The following is a 7241-nucleotide window of genomic DNA, read 5'->3' as shown; positions in this document are numbered from 1 at the left end:
ACAACGTTCAGGGAGAGAGGCTCTGGGGGAAGTACAGGGAAAGGCTTGGTGCATGGGGAAGTAGTTATCTTACCACAGTTGGCTTGGCGTGGGACAGGCTTGGTGGGCATTCTGCATTAGCACAGCATTTCCAGGAACAGGCTAGTTGGTTTGCAGAGGTGGCACAGCAGGCAGGAGCAACCCCATCCTAGGCCTACACATTTATTCCAAGACAAAACTACCAAATTGGAGAGAAATCTTCAAGCTCCTTTTTACAGGTTGTGGAAGCTCATTCAGAGAGGTTCAACGACACTTGTAGCAAAACAAGTTAGTAATGTTAGTTTTGAGCTTTGGAATCGACATTCTGGAGGGATGCTATTCCCTTGTCACCTGTCCCTCACTGCCAATATGGCATTCAAGGACATTTTGTAAATTCCAACCCCAACTAAAGTTAAACCAGGTGCAGGGACTGTGCAGTATTGCCCTCTGTATGTCCAGAGAGTCACCATACTCTTTCTAACTCGGGAGGCAGGGGAGTCTAGTCTATAAGAGTCCTCCTCCCCCTGTGAATCTTGCCTCGTTGTCAAGGGGAAAGGCCCAGAGTCTAAGATTCAAACTCATCGCTCCTCTCTAGATCCTGGGGTTTGGTTTTTGCTCTACAGCTTTGCAGTAAAGCAAAAGCAATAATCTGACCACGTATCTTGAGGTTTATGTAACTGGAAGGACACAATTATCGAAAAGTCAGGAAACACCAATTCCCCAGGCAGGGATGGGGCTGGTGAGTCTGGGAATCTTGTTCCTCTTTGAGCCTCCAGGGATCCAAAGACAGGAAGTGCTGTGGCAAATATAGGGGGAAGGGAGGGGCGGTAAGGAAATGTTGGTGAGAAGCGGACAGGTCTGCTTAAGGGTGTTTAGGTGGTGCTGAGGCCCACGTGAGCCCAAAGAAGGGTCTCAGGGACCTTGAAGGGGCTTCCCAGGAGCAGCCCACGAGGAGGTACCTGCGAACCACTGGGAAGCATTTGGCATCAGTCACTCTCCCAGGAAGAGACAAATGTCCCATGATATACATAGATCAGAGCCCCTGTGCATGTGTCACGGATACCTTGAATGGGGACAACTTTGGGGAGCAACTACACAGCAGTCTCTTGCTCAGTCTTGAATTCCAAAGGCTAGTCTGTCCTCAGCTCCTAGATAAAACTCACGGCAGTCCCCATGATTTTCCTAGTTGCTCTCAAATAAGACCAACCATTCTGCAGTCTCTTAAGTCACAAAACACAGTGTCAATATAAATAAATGAATAAAATTTACAATCCCATGTAAAGAAAGTTCCACATCAATCTCACCTCAGTGAGCACCTTGCAGGCAGAAAGCCTGTAGTTGGGGCCGGAGGGTTTTCCCCACCCAGCCCTTGTGCTTCTCCTGCTGGAAGATAGAAAAGGTGAGGCCTTGTATGGCCCCTTTTATATCAGATGCCCAGAACAGGCAAATCTCTGGAGACAGAAAGTTAGATTAGTGGTTGCCAGGAGCTGCGGGGAGGGGAAAATGCAGGTGAGTGCTAATGGGCCTAGGGTTTATTTGGGGGGGGGGGGAGGGACCAGTGATCCACCAGAAATGGTATAGACTATTTCAAAGTGAAAACATCTGAGCTACAACAGATGCGGGAAGAATCTTAACTGAATGTCCCTTACTGACTAAAGCGGACCTTTATCAGAGTCAGCTGCCACCAACCCCACCTCCAAGGTCATTAAAAAAAAAAAAACTGTGGAGGGGCACTGGGTGGCTCAGTCCATTATGCATCTGACTCTTGGTTTTGGCTCAGGTCATGATCTCACAGTTTATGAGTTCAAGCCTCACAATGGGCTCTGCACTGACAGCTCAGAGCCTGCTTGGGATTCTCTCTCTCTCTCTCTCTCTCTCTCTGCCCCTCTCCTGCTTGCTCTCTCTCAAGAATAAGTAAACTTAAAAAAATTTTTAATAAAAATTTTTTAAAACCTGTGTAAATGAGCCTCATCAGAACCTTCCATCCCTAGAAGCGCTAACCTTCCCCTCCCCTTCAGCTGGTATATAAACATTTACCCCTAGCTGTGTGGGGGAGCTTCTCTCTAGATACAGCACTCCCATGGGTGCAATAAACTTTTCCCCCTGATAATCTGTCTTTTGTCAATTAGGTCACAGACTCCTGATCACCAGACCTAAGTCGGTAGAGAACAAGTTTTTATTCCCAAGAGTGGCAATTAAAATGTCCAGGAACTAGATAGTGGTGATGGTTTCACAACCCTGTGAATAAAAACCACTGGATTTAAAAGGGTAAATTTTAACTCAATAGAAATGAAGTGAGGGGAACTAGAAAGTTCCTACTTGATTGGTCTCTCCCGGACATCTAGCTGTGATGCTCTGGACTTGGCAGAATTTGAAGCTGACCCTTTCTCTTACAATGCCCACCACCCACCCACTTATGGCTGGTACCTGTCAGCCCTGAGAAAGACAGTGTTAACTCCTTCTCTCTGCAGACGGCTGTTCTTCCTTCCAGGTGGTCCCCTTGGACAGGACCTCAGATGACCTTCACTGGCCCCTCCTCTGGCTCAAGGCTTATGCCTGCCTGGCCCATGGGAAACCCACACTCCTTGCCCCGAGCAAACCATCCAATGCAACAGCTCTCCCTCTGTACCACCCTCAAAGCAGCTGGCCAGACCATCTCTCTTCCTTCAGATTTTCTAGACCCGAGTCAGACAGCTGTTCACTGCATCCCCCAAACTGCTGAGTCACCTGGTTGAAGCTCCTCTTTCTAACATTAGGTGTAGAGAAAAAAACACTTCCAGCCTGCCCTGTGAGAAGTAGAATTTACTGCATTACCACACAGCCTCTTGAAACCTTTTTCTACCCCTTTCCACCCCCTCCCAACTTTGATACTTTCAATGTGAGTTCAAAGGTTAAAAAGTTACAATGAACCTTCTTTGTGATCTGTATCAAGGTGGTATTGTGCCCATATGAGTGATATTTACCATATTTTTCCACATGTCTTTTGGAAAGAGGAGGGAAGTTGCCAATCTGGTAAAGGGGAAAATCAGGAAACCAGTAGAATCTGTCTCTGTGTCTCTCAGCTTCCCTCATTAGGCCTCTTTAGGGGATCCCCACTGCCCCCCAGTCCTTAGTTGCTCAGTGTCCTCAATTGTATTCTCCTCAGGTGCCATCCTAAAATCAGCTCTCAGGGTCTCTTTTCATACTAAAGTGTGAATGACTAACCAAGGCTTTAACAGGTTTTGAAAGGCCAAAACCAAAACTCAGGAATCAGACATGAGGTGTGGAACAGCTAGTGACTTCTGGGATTTGGGGCCACCCAAGCTTTCCAGCAAGGATGGAAGGGAGGGCAGGGGAGAATGGGGCAGTAAGCTCTTGGGCACAGGTAAAGGTCTGATGTTTCAGGGCCAAATAGGGAATAGGTCTTGGGTAGGCAGGAAGGCAGTCAGGGATGCTAAAAGAAACCTGAGACTTGTAATCCTACAGACAGCCCATTGCCACCTGGCCCACCCGGGACAGAGGACAGCAGAGTCACAGGAGGGAGAAAAGGCACTTAGATTTGTGGAGTACAAAGCCGCAGCTGAGAGTGGCTGTTCCCATTGGGTATCTGCATGATGAGCTCTGAGGGAACAGAGACATGGATCTTGCCTCTCCAGGAATGTGGAACCACTCCTCCTCCAGACCTCCTCATCGCATAAGAAGTATCTATCTGGTCCCCAACCCCCACCTGATTTTGGCAATGAGGTAGAGGTCCCACCCAGTATCCCCCATCATTAAGAGACCCTGTCCTGTCTATTCCCATGGATGCAACTGAGCCCAGCCCTGATCATTTCCCACTGGAGGACTGTGACAGCAATGGCCTTGTCACTGGTTTGTTCACCCCGAACCCATTCTTCACAGACTATCAGAGTGAGCTCACCAAAGTGTAAAACCCATCATGCTTTCTCTGCCTAAAACACACCAAAATCTTCCCACTGGCCTCAGAATAAACCTCATATCCACAACATGGCCTATTTGCCCTGTGCAATCTAACACCAGTCTGCCTCTCCAGCCCCATCAGGTACTCCTTTCCCCAGCCATACTCAGTCCGTGACATATGCTAGGACTTTGCACCTCAGGACCTTTGCATAAGCTATTTCCCTTACTTGTATTTCTCTTTTCCTTGCTTTTCAACCTAGTTAACGTTGCTCATTTTTTAGCTCTAAGTTCATAAGTTCTCTTCTTAGAGAAGCAATATATTCCTTTCAAAGTGTTGCTTATTACAATGTGTAAGTATATGTCTATTTGTGTGATTATTTATTTAACATAGGTCTCCAGGAGAACAGGGACATGATCTTTTGGCCCTCCGTGGTATTCTTGGTGCCAAGCAGAAGGCTGAACACACAGTGGGCACTTAGTTAATACTGAGCCTGGGTGTCTCAGTCTGTTAATGGATGGATGGGTGGGTGAATATTCTAACAGGAAGCTCCCACTAATTTTTCTTTTGCCTCAGGTTCCAGTGTGCTGTAGCACAGCACTGTTAATAATCCTGTCTTTATTCAAAACTGATTTTGTATTCGCTGTGGATTCTTTGGCAAATTCATTTTTAAAATATCTTTTTAAAATATTATCTCAGGGCACTGGGGTGGCACAGTCGGTTACACATTCGACTCTTGGGTTTGGCTTACATCAGGATCTCACAGTTCGTGGGTTCAAGCCCCGCGTTGGGCTCCGTGCTGACAGCTAGGAGCCTGGAGCCTGCTAAAGATTCTGTGTCTCCCTCTCTCTCTCTCTCTCTGCCCCTTCCCCGCTCGCACTCTGTCTCTCTCTCAAAAATAAACAAACCCTAGTTATATCCCTGCCCATAGTAAGGAATTAATAAATGGCAACTATTGTTAAAATAACTACTACTGTATAGATAAGACATAAGAAGACAATTATAGGCTTTAGAGTCAGACAGATTTAGGTTCCTGGCTTATTCATTGATCAAGCAATCATTCATTTGTTTATACACCTGGTCAATGATTTCGTTCAGAGCCTCTTCTGTGCCACCCGTTTTCCAAACATGCTTTCAGGGAGCTTCCATTCTGGATGCTCTGTCACTGACCAGCTTGTGACCTTCCATGAGCCATTTACACTTCCAAAGGCTCATCAGGACCTTTGTCTGTAACAGGGTAATACTGGTAACATCTGCTTGTATTGTGCAAAGGTTGGGAATTTTAGCAATTAGTTATGTCAATAGACATGGACCAACACCTGATACTCAATGCAATGCCCCGTCTGGTGTGATTCACAGTTTCAAGGACAGAGGCCCACCAAGGGTAAGTGTCCTCTCTAGGGCCACACAGCTTTCAGAAGCAGAAACAAAGACAAACCTGGTCTTCCTGCTTCACGGTGAATGCTTTGCTGTGCTGGGTGGATACAGACAAACCTCCCCTTCCCAATCCAGCATCTTCCTGAGGCCTGGAGGGATTGGGAAATGGTAGTGACTGCTTCCTTGTGCATGGAGGACAGGTCTGCCCTGTTGTGGCCTGCCCTGGGTGCCCACAGAGGCATAGTCCAGCCTTTGGGAGGGTTTGAGGGAAGGAGTGGACAGGAGGGGTTAGTACAGAAGAAGAGAGGTATTAGAAAAAGACTAATTTAGGGGCTCCTGGGTGGCTCAGTCGGTTGAGCATCCGACTTCGGCTCGGATCATGATCTCACAATTCTCATGAGCTCGAGCCCCACATGGGGCTCTCTGCTGTCAGCACAGAGCCCAGTTCAGATCTTTCCACCACCCGCTCTGCACCTCCCCCTCTGGTTCTCTCTCTCTCTCTCTCTCTCTCTGTCTCTCAAAAATAAACAAACTTAACAAAAAAGAAAAAGATAAACTTAAAAATAGAAGGAGGAATAGGCATCCAGAAGGGGGCCAGGCCATCCCCTCCCCATGGTATGCTGCTGCCTCCTCTTTCCTCCATCCCCATCCTGTCACAAACAGAGAAGAAGGTCCAGGTCTCCTAGTGGACATGGCCCAGCCTCACACCACCCTTCTCTGGGCAGAAGCAAAGGTTGCACCTATGGTCTCTCTTCTGTCTCTCAGAAAATCCCACATGGTCTGTGACACGTTCTTTTAAGACCTGTCCTTTCTGCCTTGAAGCAGTTAACCTTCAGTGGTGATAAGAAGCCAGCAAGGCTTGAGTGGGTACTTTCCAGGGGGAGGCGTAGACTTCTGAACACCTGCCAAGTATACAGACACAGGGAGAGGCTGTGGCCTTCTGGCCTGGGCTGGACCCACAGGGAGATGGGTGTGGGTGCCTATCCCAGTGGGTAGAGAGGGCCTGAGTCTGGGAGGGAGAAGATGAAGAGGGGAGTCAGCTGAGGGGCACACGAATCACTGAAGAAGACACTGTCTGGGGTCCTGGGGAATAGAGGACAATCCCTCAGAAAGGAGACTGGCCCTAATCTAGAAGTTTACAGGATTCCATGAGGAGGATAGCTGAAGGGAGGTTTCACTCCTAATCCTCTGCCTCTCACCTCTCAGTTTCATCATCCAAAAGAGCCAATGCTTGTGTGCCAACCCGGGGCTGCCTGGGTGTGAGAAATAAGCCCACTGACCCAATCAAAGGAGGGACACAGAGACTCAGAGCACAGTGAAGCAAGGCTTTAATCAACGTTCTTGCAAGAGCCGGTGTCTGATGGATAGGCACACCAGGGTCGGTTACAGCAGGCAATTTATCTCCTAGCATGCAAGTCCCTCTCCTAGTTCCTCATTGGCTGAGTATACAGAGGCAAGTCCCTCCCCTGGTTCCTCATTGGCTGAGTATACAGAGGCTACATCCTTACCCAAAGTTGCCTATGCCCATGTAAGGCAAAAAGTAGTCTGATTGGAACAAATGCACATTCCTTGAGGTGACACAGAGACTTCAGTTCTTTGGCACATGCTCATTGCAAAGCCCACGAAAATAAGCCTGTGAAATGGAGAGGGGAAGAAGAACCAGGAAGTGAAGTGTCTAAGGGTGTGGGGCTCCATTGTTGGGGGTGGGGGGTTGGGTTCGTACATATTTCCAATAGGTTATAAACCTATTTTAACAAGACAGAACAGCTCTTATTTGGTATTTCTGAAAATGAATCATCTCACTTCTCACACTGGGTCACGACTACAAACTACATATCACACAGGAGCTTGCAGATTATTAAAAGGATTGGGGTTTACACTGAGCGGGATTAAAAAGCCATTGGAGGCTCTCTCTCTCAAAAATAACATTAAAAACTAAATAAATAAAGTA

The sequence above is a fragment of the Prionailurus viverrinus genome, chromosome E1 (genome assembly GCF_022837055.1).
Source record: "Prionailurus viverrinus isolate Anna chromosome E1, UM_Priviv_1.0, whole genome shotgun sequence".
Classification (NCBI taxonomy): Eukaryota; Metazoa; Chordata; class Mammalia; order Carnivora; family Felidae; genus Prionailurus; species Prionailurus viverrinus.
Note: the sequence above shows the minus strand (reverse complement) of the source record.